This window comes from Chiloscyllium punctatum, chromosome 47 (genome assembly GCF_047496795.1).
Source record: "Chiloscyllium punctatum isolate Juve2018m chromosome 47, sChiPun1.3, whole genome shotgun sequence".
In the NCBI taxonomy this organism is placed as follows: Eukaryota; Metazoa; Chordata; class Chondrichthyes; order Orectolobiformes; family Hemiscylliidae; genus Chiloscyllium; species Chiloscyllium punctatum.
Genome location: NC_092785.1, coordinates 15,030,662 through 15,052,392, shown reverse-complemented (window position 1 = coordinate 15,052,392; position 21,731 = coordinate 15,030,662). Strand labels below are relative to the sequence as shown.

The following is a 21,731-nucleotide window of genomic DNA, read 5'->3' as shown; positions in this document are numbered from 1 at the left end:
GTTCACCAGTGTGAGTCACTGTGTTACGTGCTTACGCAGGGCCCGGATAGCTCAGTCGGTAGAGCATCAGACTTTTAATCTGAGGGTCCAGGGTTCAAGTCCCTGTTCGGGCGTTGCTTTTAAATCGGATTTCCGTGTTCTGTGACTAAACAATCAATGCGTGACAGGTTTAAACCTGATTTGTGTCTAGATTTGAGTGGTGCTGGAAAAGCACAGCAGTTCAGGCAGCATATAAAACAGAGGGGGTTAGAAAGTGAGGGCAACTGGGTCAGGGTAAACAAACAAGATCTTTTCCCTGCGGTGTGGGAGTCCAGAACTAGAGGACATAAGTTCAGGGGGAGAGGGAAAAATTTAAAAGGGACCAAAGTGGCGACGTGTTCACGTAGTGGGTGGTGCGTGTATCGAATGAGCTGCCAGAGGAAGTGGTGGACAACAATTGAAACAATTACAACAATTGAAAGGCATTTGGATCGGTATATGAACAGGAAGGGTTGAGAGGGATATGGGTAAGGTGCCGGGATATGCGGCAAAATTAGCACAGGGCATCTGTTCAGTCTGGATGGAAGGGTCTATTTAGGTGTCGTTCATCTCCACGACTGTCTCACTGTCTGGTTAGCTCGGGCCTCATCAATATTTCGGTTCAGCATGTTGGACTCTTGGTTCATATTTGAATGGCAACATGCAAGTCATCACAACTTTCCAACCATTTCAGTCGAAGTGCGCCAAAGCGCGATGGCTTTTTCCTTTACTACGGCTCGAACCCAAGGCTGTTGACATATAATGCAAACATGAGAACCACTACACTATGGAACCAACAGCCAAGCTGCCTGACCCCAGAAAGACTGGTGTCGGTATTGGAGAGGGTTAGGAACCAAAGTGTTTCGGAGCACCTTCTTCAGTTCGCTCACTGTCTTTAAATAAACCGGCGTGGTGTGATTTTAACTTTGTCCAGCCCAGTCCATCAGCGGCACTTACTCGTGATACATTTTGCTTCAGACGTTCTGTTACAGCCATTTGGAAAATGGAGTTTATTTTAGAGATCAGTTTGTACTGAATTGCAATTTGCGATTTGTGACGATGTCTCACTGGGCTGGAAACATTAACCATCGTGGAAGTAGAGGCAAACAGGGAGAAAGGAACTCTGTGCGAGAAACCCATAAAGTAGGTCAATGTGATATTCTCTGTTCACCAGTGTGTGTCACTGTATTAGGCGCTAACGCAGGGCCCGGATAGCTCAGTCGGTAGAGCATCAGACTTTTAATCTGAGGGTCGAGGGTTCAAGTCCCTGTTCGGGCGTTGCTTTTAAATCGGATTTCCGTGTTCTGTGACTAAACAATCAATGCGTGACAGGTTTCAACCTGATTTGTGTCTAGATTAGAGTGGTGCTGGAAAAGCACAGCAGTTCAGGCAGCATAAAAACAGAGGGGGTGAGAGAGTGAGGGCAACTGGGTCAGGGTAAACAAACAAGATCTTTTCACTGCGGTGTGGGAGTCCAGAACTAGAGGACATAAGTTCAGGGGGAGAGGGAAAAATTTTAAAGGGACCAAAGTGGCGACGTGTTCACGTAGTGGGTGGTGCGTGTATCGAATGAGCTGCCAGAGGAAGTGGTGGACAACAATTGAAACAATTACAACAATTGAAAAGGCATTTGGATCGGTATATGAACAGGAAGGGTTTAGAGGGATATGGGTAAGGTGCCGGGATATGCAGCAAAACTAGCGCAGGGCATCTGTTCAGTCTGGATGGAAGGGTCTATTTAGGTGTCGTTCATCTCCACGACTGTCTCACTGACTGGTTAGCTCGGGCCTCTGCGTGACACATCAATATTCCGGTTCAGCATATTGGACTCTTGGTTCATATTTGAATGGCAATATGCAAATCATCACGACTTTGCAACCATTTCAGTCGAAGTGCGCCAAAGTGCGATGGCTTTTTCCTTTACTACGGCTCGAACCCAAGGCTATTGACATATAATGCAAACATGAGAACCACTACACTATGGAACCAACAGCCAAGCTGCCTGCCCCCAGAAACACTGGTGTCGGTATTGGAGAGGGTTAGGAACCAAAGTGCTTTGGAGCGCCTTCTTCAGTTCGCTCACTGTTTTTAAATAAACCGGCGTGGTGTGATTTTAACTTTGTCCAGCCCAGTCCATCAGCGGCACTTACTCGTGATACATTTTGCTTCAGACGTTCTGTTCCAGCCATTTGGAAAATGGAGTATATTTTAGAGATCAGGTTGTAGTGAATTGCAGTTTGCGATTTGTGACGATGTCTCACTGGGCTGGAAACATTAACCATCGTGGAAGTAGAGGCAAACAGTGAGAAAGGAACTCTGTGCGAGAAACCCATAAAGTAGGTCAATGTCATATTCTGTGTTCACCAGTGTGTGTCACTGTGCTAGGTGCTCCCGGCAGGGCCCGGATAGCTCAGTCGGTAGAACATCAGACTTTTAATCTGAGGGTCCAGGGTTCAAGTCCCTGTTCGGGCGTTGCTTTTGAATCGGATTTCCGTGTTCTGTGACTAAACAATCAATGCGTGACAGGTTTAACCTGATGAAGGGCTTTTGCCAGAAACGTCGATTTTACTGCTCCTCGGATGCTGCCTGAACTGCTGTGCTTTTCCAGCACCACTCTAATCTAGACTCTAGTTTCCAGCATCTGCAGTCATTGTTTTTACCTCGTTGATTTAAACCTGATTTGCTTCAAGTCTCGAAAGACAAAAGACCAGGCTAGCTGAACTCGAACTCATTCTTAGTCACGTCCACATAACACTCCCCCAGGTTAAAATGCTCCAATTCTTTCTGTAGTATTCATTCAGGAGAGTTGAAGTGTTATTTATGCGTTTGGACTGTGGAGTGTGTGTGGAAATGGCTGTGTTACAGAAACACACTGGATAGAGAAGATAAAAGCCAACAGAAGTGCGGATGATGGCAATCAGAAACAACATCAGGAATTGCTGGAACTGTGAGCATCTCTGGTGAGAAATCAGTTACCCTTCGGGACAAGTGTTTCTTTCTCATGGGTTTGAGTGAGATATCTTCGTAAATTTGTTTCATAGAATAGAATTATAGAACCTCAACAGTGTGGAAACAGGCCCTTCGGTCCAACAGGTTTACACCGGCCCTCCAAGAGTAACCCATACAGACGCATTCCCCCACCCTATTACTCTACATTTACCCGTGACCAATGCCCCTCACCTACACATCTTTGAACACTATGGGAAATTTAGCATAGCTAATTCACCTAGCCTGCCCATCTTTGGATTGTGGGAGGAAACTGGAAAACCTGGAGGAAACCTATACAGACACAGGGTGAATGTGTAAACTCCACACAGATAATCGACTAAGTCTGAAATTGAAGCCAGATCCCTGGCACAGTGAGGGCAGCAGTGCTAACCACTGAGCCACTATGCTGTAGCTTGTAAAGTCATAAGAAATAGGAGCACGAGGATGTCGTTTGGCCCCTCCAGGTAGTTCGCCATTTAAGAATTATATGGTTGATCCATGCAATGATCTACAGCCTTAACTACACTTCCCTAAAGCTAGTTTTCGCCTTTTAAGCAATCGAATTTTTGTTAGCATTTCCAAAATGAACAACTTTTTTTTTCCCCCAGCAGATTAGACACTGACAAAGGTCGAAATGTGAATCTTTCAGATCTGCGAGAGACCGTCCCGAATTCCTGATCCTTCTCTGAGTGTCCTTGGTTGGGGTTCCAGCTAGGTTGTGTTTTCAAACCCTTTCAACTTATCGCAGTCTTAAGAAAAGCAAGATAATGGTCGTCCCAGCTGAAAATTTATGTGCTGCGTCCAGCAAATTGTTAGAGTCATGGGTTCACAGCTTTATACAGGATGGAGTCAGACTCTTCGATCCAAAATATTCATGCTGGCCAGATATTGAAAATTAATCTCATCCCATTTGCCGGCACGTGGACCATATCCATCTAAACCCTTCCCATCCACGCACCCATCCAATGCCTTTTAAATATTGTAACTGAACCAACCTCCACCGCTTGCTCTGGTAGCTCATTCTCATACACACGCCATCCTCTGCGTGAAAAAAAGTCCCTTAGGTCCGTTTTGACTCTTTCCACTTTCAACTAAATGTATCTCCTTTAGTTCTGGACGCCCCCACCCCAGGGAAAAGACCTTGTCTATTTGCCCTATCCATGCCCGTCATGATTTTGTAAACCCATGTAAGGTCATCCGTCAGCTTTCGACATCCAGAGAAAACAGCCCCAACTATTTCAGCCTCTTCCTGCAGCTCAAACCCTCGAACCCAGGCAACGTTCTTGCAAATCTTTTCTGAGCACTTTCAAGGTTCATTCCATTCTTCCGACAGTAGGGAGCTCTGAATTTCACAAATTGTTCCAAAGGTAGCCTGAGCAATATCATGTACAGCTGCAACATGACCTCCCAACTCCTACACTAAATGCTCTGAACAATAAAGGCAAGCATACCAAACGCCTTCTTGACTATCCTACCTCCCTGCGACTCCACATTCAAGGAACAAGAAACCTTCACTGCAAAATACCTTTGTTCAGCAACACTCGCCAGCATTTTATCTATAAGTGCATAATTTCTAATCTTATTGCTCTTAATTATTTTTTATTCAGCCTTGAGCACATTAACCACCGATTTCCTACTCACGCAACAATAGAGAACAGCAACAGACCCTTCGGCCCACCATCATTGAGCCAAACATGATGACATTTGAAACGAACCCTACCTGCCTATACATGGTATCCCTATTCTCTGCCTGGTCATGCGTCTAACTGCTTCTTAACCGTTGCTGTAGTTGTGCTCCTACCTGCCCTACAGCACATTCCACCCAGCTAAACCTTCCATAGAAATAGCTGGCCTTACAGATCCCAGTTTTTACTTTCTGTCTCACCTTAAACATTTGTCAGTAACATTTGTCATTTCCACCCTGGGGGTGGGGTGGGGGAGGGGGGGGGGGATGGGGGGCGGGGGAAGTGCCAGTCACTCCACTGTATCCATGCTACTCCTCATTGTATAGAGTTCTATCAGGTCGGCCATCAGCCTCCAAACTCTGGCACAGAGCAATACAAGTTCGTCCTCCCGCTGCAGACTATACCCTGATAAACACCTTTTGTTCGTCTGCAGTGCCTTACTGTAGTGTGGTGCCAAAACCTCCACACAGTGCTCTAAAGATGGTCTAATTAAAGCTTCATCCAAATCATTACCAGCTACATATCTAAAATCCAACGTTCATACTCAATGCGTCATTGAAGAAGGAATTGACGTGAGAGCTGTGTGAAAAGTCCATCTCTCGATTCAGCGTGTTGGATACTTGGTTCACATTAAAATTGCCGCCTGCAAACAAATCACAATTTCCCAACTCATTTCATGCCAACGTGGTCCAAAACGCAATGGTTCCCCTGGTACGGGAACTCAGAGCAAGCAGATGCACTATGGAACCGGGACAGCCAGCTGTGCAAACCTGTGAAACGCCAGTGCCTGTGTTTTACTCGATTTGAAACCAGAATCTTTCGGGGCCTCACTCCTTCTTCAGTTCTCTCGCTGTCCTTCCTGTGGATTCATATAAACCTGTTGGACACCAACCCAGCGTGGTGTGATTGTTGACTTTGTCCAGCCCAGACCAACGGCGGCACATAGACGTCATGCGTTTTCCTTCAGACTTTCTGTTTGCAGCCATTTGGAAGGTGGAGCTGTTTTTCGAGAGCAATTTGTTCTGATTTGTGAAGAAGTCTGACTGGGCTGGAAACATTAACCGTGTTTTCTCTGGATAGCTGCTGCTAGAGGTGTTGTTTTTCACGAGCAATTTGTGTCCTTCTTGGTGTGAATGCGTTTGGAATGCATGCGCTGGAAGTGATGAAGTTATTTTTTGATTTCAGAAAGCAACGTGCAAGCCAACCGCAGAGAAAGAAAAAAAGATGTGTGTGTGGAATTGGCGCCGGTGAAATGCGATTGTGGGTGTCGGGGGAAGCAGTGAGAAAAAAAAGGAGTGCGACAAACTCATAAAGATAAAAGTAAATCAATGCAATATTCTCTGTTCATCAATGTGTGTTGCTGTGTGAGTTACTGCAGTGGAGTCTGGATAGCTCATTTGGTAGAGCGGTGCCTCTGAAGGCTCAGAGTTCAGGTCCCTGTTCGGGTGTTGTTTTTAAACCGGACCATCCTGTGTCTGAACAATCAATGCACGACACGTTTAAACCTGATTTGTTTTCAGTCTCAAAAGACAAAATTTCCCAGAAACGCCAGACTAACTGATTCGAACTTATTCTTGGTAACGTCTCACAGGTTAAAACGTTACAATTCGTTCCGTAGTATTAATTTGGGTGAGTTGAGAGCAATTTTTGTGCTTGGACTGTGGAGAGTGTGTGGAAACGGCTGTGATACAGAAACACCTTGCACAGAGTAGATAAAAGCCGAAAGAGGTGTGGATGCTGACAATCAGAAACAACACCAGGAATCGCTGGAAAAGATGAGCAGCTCTAGTCGTATCTGTGGAGAGAACACTATTCGGTCGAGTGGCTCTTTCTAAAGAGTTTGAACGAGGTTTCTTCGTAATTTCGTTTCTTGTTTCCGGACAGATTAGATACTGATGAAGTCCGAAATGTGAGTCTTTTGGATCTCCAGTGAAAGTTTTCGACATCCTGATCCGTCTCTGAGAGTCCTTGTGTCGGGTACCGGTACAGGTTGTGTTTTGAAATCCTTTCAAATTTTCGCAGTCTTCAGGAAAAGAAGATAATGGTTGTTCCAGCTGAAACATCTGTGCTGTGTCCAGCAAATTGTTAGAGTCATGGGTTCACAGCTTTGTACAGAATGGAAACAAACCCGTCAGTCCAACTCGTTCATGCTGACCAGATATCATAAATGGAACTCGTTCCATTTGCCAGCACCTGGACCGTATCCCTCGAATCACTTCCTGTCCATGAGCCATCCAATGTCTTCTAAATATTGTAATTGAACCAGCCGTCACCACTTGCTCCGGCAGCACATTTTCTCTGCGAGAAAAAAATTATCCCTTCGGCCCCTTTTAAATCTTTAACCTATTTTTATGTCCTTAAAGGTGTAGGTTTGCTCGCTGAGCTGTCGGGTTGATATTCAGACGTTTCATTACCTGGCGAGGCAACATCATCGGTGGCGACCTCCAAGTGAAGCGAAGCTGTTGTCTCCTGCTTTCTATTTATATCCTTAAGGTCTGGACTCCCCCACCCCAGAAAATACCTTGTCGATTTACCCTATCCAAGCCCCTCATGATTTTATAAGCCTCTATCAGGTCACCCCTCAGCTTCTGACATACCAGAGAAAACAGCCCCAGCCATTTCAGCCTGTTCCTGTCGCTCAAACCCTCGAACGCAGGCTCCGTTTTTGCAAATCTTTTCTGAACCTTTTCGAGTTTCATTCTATTCTTCCCACAAGAGGGAGACGTGAACTGCACAAAAGTGGCCGAAACAATACCAAGTACAGCTGGAACGTGACTTCCCAACTCCAATACTCAATGCTCTGAATAATAAAGGCAAGCATACCAAACGCCTTCTTGACTATCCTACCTCCCTGCGACTCCACATTCAAGGAACAAGAAACCTTCACTGCAAAATAACTTTGTTCAGCAACACTCGCCAGCATTTTATCATTGATTGCATACTTTCTAATCTTATTGTTCACACTGTTGCAGAATAAAATTCTTTTTTTAATTCGGCCTTGAGCACGTTAACCACTGATTGCCTACTCATGCAACAATACAGCTCACCAACAGGCCATTCGGCCCACCAACTTGGAGTCAAACATGGCGACATTTGAAACGAACACGACACGCCTACACACGGTATCTGTATTCTCTGCCTGTCCTGGAGCAGTGGGAAACAGAGTGGAGGTATCGTGGAGACCAGGAGGGTGCCGGGAATGAAAGGGAATTGTTGTATATTTGGGCAGTGGGTAAACCCGAGATACCACACGGGTTTATGCGGGTATCTCCCACCTCCCCACCCCCCCCACCCCCACCCGTAACCAGAAGAAAAAAGACTCTAAGGTAAGGTTTTTTTTTGCTTGTTCCTTTCTATCATGTATTTAAGTGCATTGTTCGGTTTTAGTTCACATACGGCTAAGCTTACAACGACATGGGATCTCAGACCCGTGGCGTGTGCCTCTTGCCTAATGAGGGAGCTCAGGCACGTGGCTGACTAACCTGACGCTTAGATCTGGAAGAAGTGTCCAGCTACAAATCTTGTTTGACTACATGATGGCTCTAGAACAGCGGATGGACTCACTGTGGAGCATCCGCGATTCTGAAGAGGTCGTGGATAGCACGTTTAGTGAATTAGTCGCACCACGGGTTTGAATGGCTGAGGGAGACAGTTAGTTACTGAGTGACCGAAAAGCAGAAAAAAGATTGGGAAGGCAGTGCAGGAGTCCCCTGCGGTCCTCTCCCTCCAAAACAGGCATACCGCTTTGGACACTGCTGGGGGAGATGGCTCACCAGGGGAGGGCAGCATTTGCCAAAATCATGGTACTGTGATGGGCACTGCTGTTCAGCAGGGCGGGAAAAAGTCTCGTAGGGTTGTAGTTATAGGGGATTCTATTGTCAGGTGAGCAGATAGGTGGTTCTGTGGCCAAAGCCGGACTCCTTGATGGTATGACTCCCAGGTGCTCGGGTCAGGAATGTCACTGATTGGCTGCAGAGCATTCGGAAAGGGGAGGGTGAACAACCAGTTACCTTGCTACGTATAGGCACCAACAATAAAAGTGAAAAACGAGATGACGTCCCGAAAGCTTCATTCAGGCAGCTGGGATAGAAGTTCAAAAGGAGGACCTCAAATGTAGTGAGCTCGTGCAAGAGAGTGTAGAAATAAAAAAAAAGGCCGGATGAACACGTGACGTGAGGAATGGTGTGGGAGAGAGGGGTTCAGATTTATTGGACATTGGGGCCAGTTCTGGGGAAGGTAGATCTATTACAAAATGGATGGTCGACGTCTGAACCAGACTGGAGCTAATGTCCTAGGGGGTTGGGGGGGGGTGTGGGGGTAGGGTTGTTACTGCTGTTGGGGAGGTTTTACACTAATACAGCAAGGGGCTGGGAACCAGAAGAGTAGAGAAGTAGACAGTGAGTTGGAACATGGAGACTGTAAGAATCATGATAGGATTAATAAGGGGAAGATTAAGTAGATACAGATGAATGCAAAAGGTCTGGTGGCCTGAAGTGCATCTACTTTTATGCAAGGAGTGCAGTGGGTATGCAGATGAACTTTGGGCTTGGATTGATGCCTGGGAGTATGACATTATTGTAATCACAGAGACTTGGTTGAAGGAAGGGCATGATTGGCAACGAACTGCTCCAGGGTATAGACGCTTCAGACAGAAGAGGGAGGGAAGTAGTAGGGTGGGGTGGGGGGGGGGGGGTGGGGGGCTGGGGTGGAGTTGTATTGCTGGTCAGGAACAATATCATGGCTGTGCTAAAGGAGGACACTATGGAGCACTCAAGTAGTGAGGCATTATGGGTGGAGCTGAGAAATAAGAAGTGTCCAGTTACACTGTTGGGTCTGTATTACAGTCCTTCCAACATTGAGCGTTAGGTAGAAGAACAAATAGGTAAACCGATTATGGAAAGATGGAGAGGCAATAGGGTAGTGGTGATGGGAGACTTTACTTTTCCCAACATTGAATGGGATACACTTAGTGTCAGAGGTCTGGATGGGGTTGAATTTGTAAGAAGTGCCCAGGAGAGTCATTTAGAGCAGTATGTCAATAGTCCGATGGAGAAAGGGGCCATATTGTACCTGGTGTTGGGGAATGATCCAGTCCATGTGGTAGAAGTTGCAGTGGCGGATTTCTTTGGGAACAATGACCACAAATTTGTAAGACTTAGAACACCCGTCGACAAAGATGAATGTGACTTCACTTTCTCTATTAGTTTACCAAGGGGAACCTTATCAAACGCCTTACTAAAGTCCATGTATATGACGTTAATAAACCTTCCTTCACCTAACAACTTGGTCACTTCCTCAAAGAACTCTATAAAGTTGGTAAGGCACGATCTCCCCCGCACAAAACCATGTTACATATCACTGATAAGCCCATTATTTCTAAATATACATAGATCCTATCCCTCAGTACCTTCTCCAGCAACTTTCCCTCCACCGACGTCAGGCCAACTGGTCTGTAGTTACCTGGAATATCCCTACTAGTACATGGGAACAACATGAGCAACCCTCCAGTCCTCCGGCACCTTACCTGTGTTAAGGATGTCACAGAGATATCTGTCTGTTTAGGAAGACTACTAAACTGGGCCAAGGCCAATCGTATCAAAATTCGGCAGGAGTTGGGAAATGTGAATTGGATGCAGCGATTCGAAGAGAAGTCCACATTTGATATGTGGGAGTCTTTCAAAGATAGGTTAAAGACAGTGCAGGATCGGCATGTCTCATTGAAGTCAAAGGATAGGAAAGGCATGATTCCTGAATGGTGGATGACAGGAGAAATCGTGCAGCTATTCAAGAGAAAAAGGGAAGCTTATATAAGGTCCAGGCAGCTAAGAAGAAAATGGGCCCTGGAGAAATATCGGAAGAGAAGGACCAGTCCTAAACGAGGCTAAAAGGTGCATGAAATAGCTTTAGCGAGCAGAATTAAGGAAAATCCCAAATCCCTTTATTCTTACATAAGAAGTAAATTGGTAAGTAGATAAATATTTGTTCCATTAAACGATAATGAAGAAAGGCTGTGTGTCGAATCTGAGAGAATAGATGAGATTCTGAATGATTATTTTGCATCAGTGTTTACTGAGGAGAGGGACATGATGAATGTTGAGATTAGAGACAGAAGTTTGATTCGCCTGGATCACATTGACATAAGCAGGGAAAGATGTGTTGGCTAGGGTAGAGATTATTAATGTGGACAAAACACCAGGACCAGATGGGAACTATCCCAGGTTGCTGAGGGCGGCGAGAGAGGAAATATCTGGGGCCCTGACAGATATCTTTGTGACATCCTTAACACAGGTAAGGTGGCGGAGGACTGGAGGGTTGCACATGTTGTCCCCCTGTACAAGAAGGGTAGTAGGGATATTCCAGGTAACTACAGACCAGTAGGCCTGACGTCGGTGGAGGGAAAGTTGCTGGAGAAGGTACTGAGGGATAGGATCTCTGTATATTTAGAAAGAATGGGCTTATCAGTGATATGTAACATGGTTTTGTGCGGGGGATATCGTGCCTTACCAACTTTATAGAGTTCTTTGAGGAAGTGACCAAGTTGTTAGATGAAGGAAGGGTTATTCACGTCATTTACATGGACTTTAGTAAGGCGTTTGATAAGGTTCCCCTTGGTAAACTAATAGAGAGAGTGAAGTCACATGGTGTGCAGGGTGTTCTAGCCAGGTGGATAAAGAGTTGGTTGAGCAACAGAAGACAGAGAGCAGTAGTTGAAGGGAGTTTGTCTAAATGGAGAAAGGTGACCAGTGGTGTTCCACAGGTATCAGTGCCGGGGCCGCTGTTGTTTGTGGAAGACATCAATGATCTGGAAGAGTGCACTATTGGTATGATCAGCAAGTTTACAGATGACACGAAGATTGGTGGAGTAGCAGAAAGCATAAGAGACTGTCAAAGAATACAGGAAAACATAGATCGACTGGTAGGGTCAGGCAGAAGAGGTTTAATCCAGGCAAATGTGAGATGTTGCATTTCGGAGGTCAAATTCTAGAGCGAATTACACAGTAAACGGAAGAACCTTGGGAAAAATTGATGAACAAAGAGATCTGGGAGTGCAGGTCCATTGTATACTGAAGGTTGCTGCATAGGTGGATCGAGTGGTCAAGAAGACATATAGTATGCTGGACTTCATTGGACGGGGTATTGAGAATAAGAGCTGGCAGGTCATATTAAAATTGTAAACGACGTTGGTTCGGACACATTTAGAATACTGCGTACAGTTCTGCTTGCTTTGGGGAAGGTTGACTGGGATGTTGACTGGTGTGGAATGTGCTAGCTATGACGAGAAGTTGAATAGGTTAGGTTTGTTTTCATTAGAAAAAAGAAGTTTGATGGGGGTCCTGATTGAGGTCGACAAAATCATGAAGGGTATGGACAGGGTAGATAGAGATAAGCTTTTTCCCAGGATGAAGGATTCAATAACGAGAGGTCACGCTTTCAAAGTGAGAGGTATAATGTTTAAGGGGGATACATGCGTCAAGTACTTCACACAGAGGGCGGTGGGTGCTTGGAACGTGTTGCCAGCTGAGGTCGGGGGAAGGCTCTGTAAATTCATCTAAGATGCGCCTGGACAGATGCATGAGTAGATGGAGAGCAGAGGGGTACAGATGGTTAGAGTTGGGTGACAGGTTTAGACAGTAGACTTGGACCAGCTCAGATTTGAAGGGCCGAAGGCCGTATTCCTGGTCTTGAATTTGCTTTGTTCTTGGTTTGATCTCTTTGCTGATCCAAATGCTTCTTAAACGTTGCTGTAGTGTGTGCTTCCACCACCTGCCCTGGAAGAGCATTTCACTCAGCTGCACCCTCTGCATAAATAGTTGGCCTTGCAGATCCCATTTAAACTTTCTGTCTCTCTCATTCAACATACATCCACTAATATTTGACATTCCCACCTTGGGGAAAAAGAAAGACTCAGACAACCCACTGTATCCTTGCCACTCATCATTGTATAGAATTCTATCTCTTCGGCCCTCATCCTCCAATGCTCTGGCAAAAAAAAAAATCCAAGGTTGTCCTTCATCTTCTTATAGATAAGGCATACCACTGTAGACAATATCATGATAAACACCATTTGTTTCGTGTCCAGTGCCTTGCTATAGTGTGTTGCCAAAACATGCACGCAATGCTCTAAATATGGCCTAACTAAAGCTTCCTCCAAGTGCATCATCACCAACGAATGCTCATACTTAATACCGCATTGAAAAAGGAATTGACGTGAGGGCCATATGACAGATCAATCTTTCGATTCAGCGTGTTGGATTCTAGGTTCCCATTAGAAATGCCACATGCAAACAAATCACAATTTTTCAACTCATTTCATGCCAACATGTACCAATACGTGATGGTTCCTCTGGCGTGTGAACCCAAAGGATGCAGACGTGATAACCACTACACTATGGAACCTGCACAGCCCTCTGTGCAAATGCGTGGAATGCCGGTGCCTGTGTTTTATGCAGTTTGAAGATTGAATCTTTTGGATTCTCACTATTTCTTCAGTTCTCCCACTGCCCTTCCTGTGCTTTCAAATACTCACCACACGAGTCACCAGTTGTGAACCTTGAAAAGTTCAGAGCCCAGTTACAAAAATGTTGTCTGGATTAGAGGATCTGAGCTACAGAGAGAGGCTGAATAGGCTGGGACTGTTTTCTCTGAAAGTTTGGATGCTGAGGGGTGACCTTTTCAAGGTTTACAATGTCACGAGGGCATGGATAGGAAAAATAAAAAGTCTTTTCCCTGGGTTGGGGGAGTCCAGAACTAGAGGGCATAGGTTGAGTGTGAGAATGGAAAAAAAAATTAAAAGGGACTGAAGGGCAGCGATTTCATGCAGAGAGTGGTGCGTGTCTGGAATAAGCTGACAGAGGAAGTTGTGTTGGCTGGTACAATTACAGCATGTAAAAGGCATGAGGATGGGAAGATGAACAGGAAGGTTTAGAGGGATATGGGTAAAATGCTGGCAAATGGAACTAAATTAGGTAAGGATATCTGGCCAGCATGATGTAGTTGGACGGAAGGGTCTATTTCAGGGCCTCATATTTCTATGACTGTCTCACTGTTTGGTCCACTCGGGCCTCTGTGTGACATATCAATCTTTGAAGTCAGCGCATTGAATTCTTGGTTCACATTGGAATGCCAACATGCAAGTCATCACAATTTACGAACTCATTTCAGTCAAGGTGCACAAATATGCAACGGTCTGACTGGACCTCGAATCCAAAAACTTCTGCGCCTATAGCAGACGTGATAACAACTACAGTATGGAACCTAACAATGATGCATCAAACGTGTGAACCACCGGTGCTCGTGTTTGACTTGATTTGGAACCAGACGGTGTTGGAGCACTGCCCCTTCTTCAGTTTGCTCGCTGTCCTTCCTGTCAGTTGAAATAAACCTGTTGGACTATAACCAGGCGTGGTGTGATTTTTGACTTTGTCCAACCCAGTCCAACAGCGGCGCTTGCTTGTCATGTGTTTGCTGGATACGTTTGGCTTGCAGCCATTTGGAAGATGGATTCTTTTTTTGCGAGCACTGAGAGTCTCACTGAACTGGAAACATTAACCGTGTTACCTCTCGAAAGTTGGTGCCAGATGTGTTGATTTCCACGATAAATTTGTGTCCTTCTTGTTATGAATGCGTTTGGAAGGCTTCAGCTGGAATTGATGAATTTACTTTGTGATTTCAGAAAGCAACCTGCAGGCCAACCGCAGCGAAAGAAAAAGCTGAAACAGTGTGGAAATGGTAGATGCATTGGTGCCAGTGAAATGCCAATGTGAACACATTGTGGGAATAGGGAGAAGCAGTGAGAAAGGAAATGTGTGCGACAAACCCATAAAGATAAAAGTAAATCAGTGCAATATCTTCGGTTCATCAGAGTGTGTCACTACAGCAGTAGCTTCAACTGGACCTGAATAGCTCAGTTGGTAGAATATCCGACTTGACTACGATAGCCCAGGGTTCAACTCCCTGTTCGAATGTCGCTGTTAAAGCGGATACCTCAGTCCTATATCAAGCGTATTTAAACCTGATTCATTTCAATTTTCGAAAGATAAAAATGCCCAGAAACAGCAGTGGAGCTCAATTCGAATTCATTCTTAGCAACGTCCACATAACACGCCCACAGGTTAAAATGTTTCAATTCCTTCCATAGTATTTATTTGGGAGGGTTGAAGTCTTATTTTTGTGCTTGAACTGTGGGGAGTGTGTGGAAAATGGCTGTGTTACAGAAACACACTGGATAGAGACGATAAAAGCCGAAACAATTGCGGATGCTGTCAATGAGAAATAAAGATCAGACATCGCTGGAAAAGGGAGTAACTATGGTGGAATCTGTGGAGTTACGCTTTCAAGCCGAGTGACTCTTTCTCAAGAGTTTGACCGAGATTTCTTCTTAATTTGATTTCTTGTTTCTAAGAAGATTAGGTACCAACGTAGGTCAAAATGTGAATTTTTCAGATCTGTGAGAGATCCTTGAACACAGTAGCCTTGAATACATTAATCAATGATTTCCTACTTGCGCAACAATACATTACAGCAACAGGCCCTTGAGCCCACCATCTTTGAGCCAAATGTGATGACATTTGAAACTAACCCTACCTACCTGCATTCAGTATCTTTATTCTCTACCTGGTCATGCATCTGTCTAAATGCTACTTAATTGTTGCTGTAGTGTGTACTTCCACCACCTACCCTGGCAGCACATTTCACTCAGCTACACCCTCTGTATAAATAGCTGGGCTTGCAGATCCCATTTAAATTTTCTGTCTCTCACCTTCAACATATGTCCAGTAATATTTCACATTTCCACTCTGGGGAAAAGAAAATAGACACTCCACCGTTTCCATGCCCCTCACCGTTGTTTCGAGTTCTATCAGGTCGGCCCTCAGCCTCCAATGTTCTGGCAAAAAACAATCCAAGTTTGTCCTCTCTCTCCTTATAGATAAGGCACACCACTGCAGACTACATCCTAGTAAACACCTTCTGCTTCGTCTCCTGTGCCTCGCTATGCTGTCATGCTGAAACCTATAAACGATGCTCTAAATGTGGTGGAACTAAAGCTTCATCCAATTGCATCATTACCAGTGAACGCTCAGACTCAATGCCTTATTGAAGAAGGATTTGACGTGAGAGTCGTGTGACAAGTGGATCTCTCGATTCAGCATGTTGGATTCTTGGTTCACATAAGAATTGCTACATGCAAACAAATCACAATTTCCCAACTCATTTCATGCCAAAGTGTTTCAAAATGCGATGGTTCCTTTGATGCGTGAACCTCGAGCAAGCAGACGTGATAACCATTGCACTATGGAACCTGCACAACCAAACCCATGTGCCAGTGCCTGCGTTTTACTCGACTGGAAACCAGAAGCTTTTGGAGTCTCACTTCTTCTTCAGTTCACTCGCTGTCCTTCATGTGGGTTCAAATAAACGTGTTGGACACTGGCCCAACGTTAGTTGATTTTTGACTTTGTCCAGCCCAGTCCAACAATGACGATTGCACGTCATCAGTTTTGCCTGAGACATTCTGATTGCAGCCATTTGGAAGATGGAGGTTTCTTTTGAGATCAACTTGTTATGATTTGTGAAGAAGTCTCACTGGGTAGGAAGCATTAACTATGTTTTCTCTGGATAGTTGCTGCCAGAGTTGTCGATTTTCACGAGCAATTTGTATCCCCCTTGTTGTGAATGCTTTTGGAAGGCTTGAGCTGGAAGTGATGAATTTATTTTTTGATTTTAGGAAGCAAGGTGCAAGCCAACCACAGGGAAAGTAAGAGATGCAAGAGTGTGAAATTGGTGCAGGATTGGAGATGCATAGGCGCCAGTGAAATGCAATTATGAGAGCACTGTGGAAGTTGGGGTAAGTAGTGAGAAAGGAAATGTGTGTGACAAACCCATAAAGATAAAAGTAAATGAATGCAATATTCTTTGTTCACTAGTGCTTGTGCACGGTAGCTCAGTTGTTCGAGCTTTGGATAGGAAGCTAGAGAAGTGATTGCTGGGCCTCTTGCTGAGATATTTATATCATCGATAGTCACAGGTGAGGTGCTGGAAGACTGGAGGTTGGCAAACGTGGTGCCATTGTTTAAGAAGGGTGGCAAGGACAAGCCAGGGAACTATAGACCAGTGAGCCTGACCTCGGTGGTGGGCAAGTTGTCGGAGGGAATCCTGAGGGACAGGGTGTACATGTATTTGAAATGGCAAGGACTGATTCGGGATAGTCAATCTGGCTTTGTGCGTGGGAAATCATGTCTCACAAACTTGATTAAGTTTTTTGATGAAGTAACAAAAAGGATTGATGAGGGCAGAGCAGTAGATGTGATCAATATGGACTTCAGTAAGGCGTTCAACAAGGTTCCCCATGGGGGACTGATTAGCAAGGTTAGATCTCATGGAATACAGGGAGAACTAGCCATTTGGATACAGAACTGGATCAAAGGTAGAAGACAGAGGGTGGTGATGGAGGGTTGTTTTGCAGACTGGAGGCCTGTGACTAGTGGAGTGCCACAAGGATCATGCTGGGCCCTCTACTTTTTGTCATTTATATAAATGATTTGGATGCGAGCATAAGAGGTACAGATAGTAAGTTTGCAGATGACACCAAAATTGCAGGTGCAGTGGACAGCGAAGAGGGTTACCTCAGATTACAACAGGATCTGGACCAGATGGGCCAATGGGCTGAGAAGTGGCAGATGGAGTTTAATTCAGATAAATGCGAGGTGCTGCATTTTGGGAAAACAAATCTTAGCAGGACTTATACACTTAATGGTAAGGTCATAGGGAGTGTTGCTGAACAAAGAGATCTTGGAGTGCAGGTTCATAGCTCCTTGAAAGTGAAGTCGCAGGTAGATAGGATAGTGAAGAAGGCGTTTGGTATGCTTTCCTTTATTGGTCAGAGTATTGAGTACGGGAGTTTGGAGGTCATGTTGCGGCTGTACAGGACATTGGTTAGGCTACTGTTGGAATATTGCATGCAATTCTGGTCTCCTTCCTATCGGAAAGACGTTGTGAAACTTGAAAGGGTTCAGAAAAGATTTACAAGGATGTTGCCAGGGTTGGAGGATCTGAGCTCCACGGAGAGGCTGAACAGGCTGGGGCTGTTTTCCCTGGACCGTTGGAGGCTGAAGGGCGACCTTATAGAGGTTTACAAAATTATGAGTGGCATGGAGAGGATAAATAGGCAAAGTCTTTTCCCTGGGGTCGGGGAGCCAAGAACTAGAGGGCGTAGGTTTAAGGTGAGAGCGGAAAGATATAAAAGAGACCTAAGGGGCAACTCTTTCACACAGAGGGTGGTACGTGCATGGAATGAGCTCCCAGAGATTGTGGTGGAGGCTGGTACAATTGCAACGTTTAAAAGGCATTTAGATGGGTATATTAATATGAAGGGTTTGGAGGGATATGGGCCGGGTGCTGGCAGGTGGGACTAGATTGGGTTGGGATATCTGGTTGGCATGGACGGGTTGGACCGAAGGGTCTGTTTCTGTGCTGTACATTTTTACGACTCTATGACTCTATTTAATCTGAGGGTTCAGAGTTTAAGTTCTTGCGTGGGCCCGGCTTTTAAACCCAAGTTTTCAGTACTGTCTCTGCACTCAATCCGTGACGTGTTTAAATCTGATCTGCTTCACGTCTCAAAAACATAATTGCCCAGAAACAAAGTACTGGCTGATTTCGAACTCATTCTTATTGCTGTCGACATATGATTACCACAGTCTAATACGTTTTAATTCCTTTCATAAGAATTATTTGGCAGTGTTGAAGTATAGTTTTTCTGCTTGAACTGTGGGGAATGTGCGGAAATCGCTGTGTGACAGAACACACACTGGATAGAGTAGATAAAAGCCGAAAGATGTGCGGATGCTGGCAAACAGAATCAACATCAGAAATTGCTGGAAATGCGCAACGCTTCTGGCAGCATCTGCGGAGAGAAATCAGAGCCATCCTTTCGCGTAGAATGACTCGTTCTCAAGAGTTTCAGGGTGCTTTCCTCGTAATTTCTGTTTTTGTTTCCAAACTGATCAGATCCATCCTGATAAATGTGAACGAGAATAGTCTTTCAGGTCTGCGAGACATGTCTCTACTTCTGTCTCTGTGCGTTCAGGACTCAGGTACCGATACAGACCAGTTTTCAAACCCCCTTTACATTTGACCAGTCTTAAGAACAGCAAGATAATCGTCGTTCTAGTTGAAACATTTAGGTGATGTGTCCAGGAAATTGTTCGAGACATAGGTTCATAGCCCTTGTACAGGATGGAAGCAGACCCCTGGGTCCAACTTCTCCATGCCAACCAGATATCTCAAATTAATCTAGCCCCATTTTCCATCTCATGCGCCCATACCTCTGTAAACCATCCCGATCCAGATACTCATCCAGATACCTTTTAAAGTAAAAAAAACGTGGTACTGGAAAAGCACAGCCGGTCAGGCAGCTTCCGGAGAGTCATCAGGAATGGTCATTCCAGATGAGGAACTCATGCTCAAAACATAATCTTTTCTGCTTCTTGGATGCTGCCTGACCCTCTGTGCTTTTCCAACACCACACTTTGTTGACTCTGATCTCCTGCATCTGCACTCCTCACTTTCCCCCAGATGACTTTTAAATGTTGCAATTGTACCAATCTCCAGCATTTCCTCTGGCAGCTCGTTCCTTACATGCACCACCCATTGCATGAAAAAAAAATGTTCCCTTCAGATCCCTGTTAAATCTTTCTTCTCTCACCGAGATCCGTCTCCTTTTCTCCAGCCCAGGAAAAAGACCTTGTCTATTTACCATATTACGACCTCGATAAGGTCATCCCATAGCCTCTGATGATCCCGGGAAAACAGCCCCAGCCTATTCAGTCTCTCCCTGTAGCTACTTTTGATTCCAGCATCTGCAGTTCTGTTTTGTCTTGCAAACCTGTGGAACGCCAGTGCCTGTGTTTTACTCAACTTGAAACCAGAAGCTTTCAGAGCCTTAGCCCTTCTTCAGTTCTCTCGCTGTCGTTCCTGTGGGTTCAAATAAATCTGCTGGACACTAAACCCAGCGTGGTGTTCTTTTTGACTTTGCCCAGCGCAGTCCAACAGCTGCGATTACACTGTGTTTTGCTTGAGATGTTCTGTTGTAGACATTTGGAAGGAAGAGTTTTGTTTTGTCGAGAGCAGCTTGTTGTGATTTTCACGTTGTGATTTGTGACGAAGTCTCACTGGACTGGAAGTATTAACCGTGTTTTTTCTGAACATTTGCTGCCAGAGAGTCGTTCTTGTTGTGAATGCGTTTGGAAGACTTGAGCTGGAAGTGATGAATTATTTTTTGATTCAGGTAGCAACGTGCAAGCCAACTGCACGGAAAGTAAATGATGAGAGAGTGTGAAATTGGTGCAGGATTGGAGATGTATTGGTGACGGTGAAATGCAATTGGGAATGCATTGCTTCAGTAGGAGTAAGCAGTGAAAAAGGAAATGTGTGCGACAAACCCATAAAAATAAATGTGAATCAATGCAATATTCTCTGTTCAACAGTGTGTGTCACTGGATAAGTCAGCTGAAGTGAGTTTGGATAGCTCAGTTCCTTGAAAAGGCAACATTTAATCGTCGGGGCCCGAGTTCATGTCCCTATTTGGGCACTGCTTTTAAATGGGAGTTCTCTGACCTCCACACAGTCAGTTGCCTGAGGCGGGAATTGAACCCAGGTCTCTGGCGCTGTGAGGCAGCAGTGCTAACCACTGTGCCACCGTGCCGCCCTCCACTGTGCCAACATTAGCTCAAAAGAAATTCCTGAATGCTGGGGATCGTTGTTGGGAAAGAATACAAAACGCTGTCAAAACGTCCCCAGACGGTGTACCAACTGTCCAGACGCTGTAAACCCGCGCCCCTCTTCCCCACCTTATTGCCAACCACTAACATTTTCCATTAACAGCTATTGTCTCTCTTAAACAGTTCGTTATCCATTCATTTGCAATAAAACTGATCTTTTCTCTCTTTAGACTCCATACCCACCTATCGTTAACATCTTATCCCCTCCTCCCACCCTGTATTCAGCATACGAACAGCCATTTTCAGAGCTATCATCAATTCTGAGGTGGGGGTACCACACGTGAAACATTAACTGTGGTCTCTCTTCCCAGATGATGCCAGACATGCTGAGACTTTTCCAGCAATTTCTATGTTTGTTTCCACCCACTGCTTTTATCTACTTTGTCCAGTATGTTTCTGTCACACCATTTTCACACACTGCTTCATTTCAACCACAAACACTTCTACCCGGCCAAATAAATACTAATTGCAGGCTGCAGTGCAACATATACAGGATGCAGAGTTGGGTTTCCTCTGGGTGCTCCGGTTTCCTCCCACAGTCCAAAGATGTGCAGGTCAGGTGAATTGGTCATGCTAAATTGTTCGTAGTGTTAGGTAAGGGGTAAATGTAGGGGTATGGGTGAGTTGCGCTTCGGCGGGGCGGTATGGACTTGTTGGGCCGAAGGGCCTGTTTCCACGCTGTAAGTAATCTAATCTAATCTAAACACATTGAATTTTAGACAACAAAATACGCAGATTTAGAAACACAGGATAAAGACGCGAAGACAGCAAAACACAACCACATCCATCTGAAAGGACGAGGGCAGGAGATGCAGGTGAAAACAATTAAATGCAAGTTATCTTCCAAGCCACTCAGCGTCCTGACTTGGAAATATATCATCGTTACTTACTGGGTGAAAGTTTTGGAATTCCCTCCCGAAAAGTATTGTGGATCAACTTAGAGCACATGGACTGCTGCGATTTTGGAATGCAGTTTACCACCACCTTCTCAAGAAGCTACCATTGATGGGCAATAAATGTTTGGTCAGCCAGTGACATCTATTTCTGACAAGTTAACAAAAATAATTCTTAAGGGCCTTGGCAGGGAATATGCTGAGAGGATGGTTCCCTTCGAGGGAGAGTCCTGTACCAGCATGTGAAGATTCAATAAGGGGCGTCAGCGTACGTCTGAGTGTGAAATGAGGAGTGACGTCTTCTCTAAGAGGGTTGAGAATGTTTGGAATTTATTGCCACAGTGACCAGTGGGGTCGTATCTTTGTGT

At 45.1% G+C, this 21,731-nt stretch overlaps 3 non-coding genes across 3 annotated transcripts; all 3 read left to right on the top strand.

Moving 5' to 3' along the window:
- Positions 1-40: 40 nt before the first annotated feature.
- Positions 41-113, top strand: trnak-uuu (transfer RNA lysine (anticodon UUU)). Its single transcript has one exon. It is a non-coding gene; the product is annotated as a tRNA-Lys (tRNA).
- Positions 114-1,223: 1,110 nt separating this feature from the next.
- On the top strand, positions 1,224-1,296 carry trnak-uuu (transfer RNA lysine (anticodon UUU)). Its single transcript has one exon. It is a non-coding gene; the product is annotated as a tRNA-Lys (tRNA).
- A 1,121-nt stretch (positions 1,297-2,417) lies between these two features.
- Positions 2,418-2,490, top strand: trnak-uuu (transfer RNA lysine (anticodon UUU)). Its single transcript has one exon. It is a non-coding gene; the product is annotated as a tRNA-Lys (tRNA).
- The last annotated feature ends 19,241 nt before the right edge of the window (positions 2,491-21,731 follow it).